The sequence below is a fragment of the Asparagus officinalis genome, chromosome 9 (assembly GCF_001876935.1).
Source record: "Asparagus officinalis chromosome 9, Aspof.V1, whole genome shotgun sequence".
Lineage (NCBI taxonomy): Eukaryota > Viridiplantae > Streptophyta > Magnoliopsida > Asparagales > Asparagaceae > Asparagus > Asparagus officinalis.
In genome coordinates, this window is record NC_033802.1 from 13,095,122 (window position 1) to 13,100,771 (window position 5,650).

Below are 5,650 nucleotides of genomic sequence, written 5' to 3' on the forward strand. Positions count from 1 at the left end.
ATGCTATCACTATAATCAATAATTTAAACTACTCAAAGCCTTGAATAGAAATATGTTGGATCTTGGATGGCCAACCATGAGTGTGTGGTGGGCGTTGGGGTAAGGGGGTGGGGGTGCTATGGGGGTGGTGGGGTGGGGCGCGGGCGTGGTGAAACTTAAAAGTTGCACAGATATTTCAGCAAATGCAAAAATATTTATCAGATATACAATGAAAATAATTGCAAAATACATAAAATAACGCAGTCACAAAAAATCAGAGAGAATTTTTATAGTGGCTCTGGCATAAATCCTATCTCCACCTTGCCTTCTCTTGAAGGGGATTCCACACTGTGATAAATGTTCTTTTAGATTACAAACCCTAGTCTAGTATGCTTTACAAGACACACACCCTAGACTACTCCATAACCTAGTCATCTAAACTCAAAGACACTGTCTCCAGTGTATAACCTTAGCAATATGCTAGCAACAATCAATTAACCACGCTTGAGTACACCGACAACCGGATCAAAATTGATAATAGAAAGAAATATTGTACGACAACTCAAAATGCCAACTAAACACAAAATTGAAAAGATCTTATGACTCTTTGTTTTTTGAAACCATTCTTCTAAAAATGAAAGTTTAGATCCGAACGAACAAAGACGAAACTAGCAATCCCAGGGCAGCAACTGTCAACAGAGCACGATCCAAGGATGTAGAACACAATGATGTTTTTTTTGGTCAATGAAAAAATTTTATTCATTTACCAAGTGAGAATTTTTTGTACAATATCACCATTAGCCATAACTGAAAAGCTCAGCACTCATAGTGCATACACAAAGTGCATATATACAACAAACTTACAACTCTCTAATTCTCTCCTCTAAGTGAACATGATATTTTTCATTCATGATCTTTGAGAAAACAAACTTACAACTCTCTAATTCTCTCCTCTAAGTGAACATGATATTTTTCATTCATGATCTTTGAGAACATGGAGATCTTAATAGCTTTGAACAACATCTCAGGTAGCATAGTTTTTCCCTGAAAAATCCTAAGATTTCTCTCTTGCCATATGAAGTACACTGTTATTCCAAAGGCCAGTCTCTTTAAATTTTCCACAAATCCCCTCTTTTTAAGCCTGAGGCTGAACCAGTGTATGATACTATCCCATATGCATGATTTCCAGCTAAACTTCATCCAATCCATCACCATATTCCAGGCAGTGGATGAATATTGGCATTCAAAGAATAAATGGTGACAGGTTTCCTGAAAATTTGTACACAGCACACATTGATTTGCATTAAGAATACCCATCCGACATAGCCTATCTTGAGTAATCAACCTTGATTGAATAGCTAACCATAGGATGAAAGAATGTTTGGGATAATGAATATTATTCCAGACTGTATTAGCCTAGTGTACTTGATGTGCAGGTTGGACCAAAAAACTGTACACAGAAGAAACCTGTATTTTTTCACCTACACATGACTTGCCAATGATAGCAATCAGGTTGTTAATGTTGCCAAGTTTAGCAATCAAAACATCTCTGGTTTTTAAAAGCTGCTTCCACATCCAGGAGCTATTTGATTTAACCTGCACACTCCAGATATCTGTATTTAGTAGATAATTCCCATGCACCCATTTTATCCACAAAAGGTCCTTTTTGATATGAATCATCCACAAAAGTTTTAGAACTGCAGCTTGATTCCAAATTCTTGCTGAAAAGACACCCAATCCTCCATACTTTTTCTCTTGACAAATAGTTGACCATGAAACTAGAGGGATTTTGTGATTCCATAAAAATTCAGAACATAATCTGTCAATTTTGTTAAGAACTTTATTAGGCAAGATATAGTTATTTGTCCAGTAGATATGCATACCCAAAATGACAGATTTGATCAATAGCCTTCCAGCATAAGATATGGACTTTTTATTTTACCAATGTTGGAATTTTTCAGAGATTTTGCTGACGAGAGGGGAACAGTCCATCCAAGAGAGTCTCTTAGATATAAGAGGCATACCTGTTTGCGGTGAAAATTGATTGATTCATTGCGGGATTCATTACAAACTTCAGACGTTTACAACGAAAACAAAAATCAGTCTTTTTATAAGACTTTTACACAATGAAAACAAAAAAATTATAATTCTCTTCAAACAAACGCAACGAGTGTTTATCGCCCGCTGCTTGCGTGGGATCTTGGCCTGTGACGGGGACGCGTTAGTCCGTGGACCACCGAATGATCAATATTTGGACAGAGTTTCGTCTATCCGCGAAGGGATCGAGAAACCGTAGCTCTTATCTCGGCGAAGCGAGATAATCACTCTTCTTAAGATTACCGCAACAGGATAATCCTAAGGAACGAACCGGGCTGCAGATCTAACTCCTCCTCCTCTCTGAAATCTGTGCACTTTAAGTCTTCAATCCGGCAGGGCTTCGCCAAGGCACGAAAATTCCAGATCTAGAAAAATGAGGGTCTGGGGCTTGTATTTATAGGCTTGAGGGGGTTCCGGGCGGTTAAAACCGCGTAACGGACAGATCTGGGGTTGGAGACACCCTTGGGTGTCTCAACCTGGGCCGAGACACCCAAGGGTGTCTCGGCAATGGCTGAGACACCTTAGGGTGTCAATGTATACTTGTTTGTTTCCGCCGTAACTTCTTCGTCCGAACTCGGATTTGAGTGATTCAAAGTGCGTTGGAAAGACGACGAGGAGTTCTATAAGCTCCAATGATTATATCATCAGTTGAACAAATGAGACACGAAGGGTATTTCGCCGTTTGTGAACGATACGAGGTTCCCGATCAGTTCGTGTCTTCGTTATTCTGAAATTCCATTGGTTTACGTAGTTCGTCGATTCACTTCAAGCGTTCACTGACATCAATCAAACTTTTATGAACCGGATAGTGACGTTCATCATCGTTTCTTAGCACTGAGCTGTTCGTGGAGACCTATAGGCAATTTTCGATGCCTACAGATACCCCCTCCAAAGCGTTCCAGACTCAAGCGTGGGGTGCAGAAGAGGCTGGAATACTTTGGATGTGATTGGTCCAGCCTTCAGTCGGCGTGAAGGACCTGTAGTTAGCTTCGATTCTTGACTCCTTCGATTTTCAGTCTATTCGATGCTTTGACGAATAGCTAAAGTCTTTCCGGCGCTGCGTTTATCGTCTGGCCGTCGTCGAAGTCTCAAATCTAAAACTGATGAGTTGAGTTTGGCTCGTGTCATCGAGTTGACTTTGAACTGACTATCGCAACGCGTTGACTGGCGTTGACCTAGGGTTATGCATTGAGCGGCGTTGACCCTGGGGTTTTGACCGTCGTACATTAACTTTTTGATCGCAACGCGTTGACAGACGTTGACCTAGGGTTGCGCGTTGACCGGCGTTAACCTAGGGTTTTAGATCGCCCGACGTTGACACAGTTTATACTCGTACGTTTGCTGGAGCATACACAGTTTAAGTTCTTAAGGTATTGGAGCACGGTGATCCCAAATGTCGGAGCTGCAGGACCAACTGTTAAAGCTGATTCATCTGCATGTATAGATCTTATCCTGAAGTTGTTGGATGCTCAAGTCACGAGACCAACTAATGGAGTTGATGCATCAATGACTCGCATTTATAGAATTGTTGGCAAATTCTCAGCCCATCAACGGGTTTGATGAGCCTTTACCGACCACCGTTTGAGTCGGGCTAGCATGCAGATTGTTTAGATCCGTTCTGCACATAACATTGTGCTAAAAGAGTTAACTCTTTTAGTGCTACGATATCGAATACGTAGGCTTCGTCTTTCTCACGGGAATAGACTACCCGACAACGTGTGTTAGACGTAGACTTAGGATTTTTGGCAAATCCTCAGCCATCAACGGATTTGATGTGCCTTTACCGACTACCGTTTGAGTCGGGCTAGTAAGCGGATTGTTTACTTCCGTTCCGAATGTGACGTTGTGCTAAATGAATGAACTCCCTTAGACTTGATGCTACGACTTCGAATACGTAGACTTCGCCATTGTTACGAGAATAGGCTACCTAGCAACGAGTGTTAGGCGCTGACTTATCCTTACTTAGGATTCAGGATAAAAGTCCCCAGACTCGGATTCTGGTGTCTTCTTCAATCGGTAAAAGACTAAACCAGCAACGCGTGTTAGGCGTTGGCTTATCCCTGCTTAGGCTTTGGGATAAAATTCCCCGTGCATGTGAAGTACGGATTTTGGTGTTATTAATAACAACCTGCCTTAATATTGAATATGTGGGCTTTTGTTCTTTTTACGGTTAAGGACTAACCGGCAACGCGTGTTAGGTGTTGACCTATCCCTACTTAGGATTCGAGATAAAATTTCCCATGCATAAAAGGCATGGATTTTTGTTGCTACGATGCTGAATACGTAGACTCGGTCGTTTTTTTTTACGGGAACGAACCACCCAGCAACGCGGGTTAAGCGCTGACTTATCCCTACTTAGGCTTCGGGATAAAGTACCCCAGACTGGAATTCTGGTGTCTTCTTCAATCGGTGAAAGACTAAACCGGCAACGCATGTTAGGCGTTGACTTATCCCTACTTAGGATTCAGGATAAAATTCCCCATACCTGTGAGGCACAGATTTTGGGAGTTGAAAAAGTGGTGTCTTCTCTTTGGGCAAAGACGAACCCGAAATGAGAGAGGAAGAATTTTATATTCTATCTCCCAACACTGAAGAGGAAGAATTTTATATTCTATCTCCAGTTGGAAAGGAAACTTGAGATGAGATCTCCACCCCCAGAATCCGGAAAGGTGAAACTAGGAGTGGGATCTCCACTCCGAGAATCGAAAAGATTCGGATAACCCTAACTATCGGAAGGTTTGATTACCGAACTAAAGATAAATTTCTCGTTTATCGAGAGTGAATTGTGGTTTTGGTCCTAACTGTAGGAAGGTTTGACCGAGTGGGATGTTTGAGACGATCCTAACTGTAGGAAGGTTTGATCGCTCGATTTGTGGATCTCTCGTTCATTGGAGGAATCGAGAGGAGATTTTGGTTGTGGTCCTAACTGTAAGAAGGTTTGACCAAATGGGAGTGGGAGTACAAATTATAGTGGGGGTGTTGACTTGTACAAATTACTCAAATGGGGTTCCTGGTGTTAAGTGATAGGGACTTAACACGAAGGGGTTTGACAATTTGTCAAGGATGGACAGATTAAAATTCCAAGCATTATATCCAGACTCTAACCATGAAAGTGTTCAGTGCACGGACATAACGGAGGTTTGAATGGATTAAACCAGAAAAAATTTTAGTGGACCCACTATCAATAAATCTGATCAGTGAGGGATTTTATAGTGGAAGACAATGAGTCGTCGAACACCAATGGGAGTTTTGTGAGGGAAGATTGATCCAATAAAGTGATCGAATCTCGTCTCAGCAAAAGAGTGTTTGGAAATCACAGTAAGAGTTTAGTGTTTATCACTTTATTCATAATGATCAGGTTATCCCTAAGAATATTACATTTAACATTCTTCTGGAAACTTCCTGTTACATAAATTATCCACCCCCAGCTTCCTTTGAGGAACTGGGTCTGATTTTGTACTCAGTTACATGACCGGGTTATCCTTAAGAATATTACATATAAAAATTCTCCAGGAATTTCCCGTCAAGAGTGGGAATAGTTTAGACTCATATACCTATTGGAGTATTAAGAAGC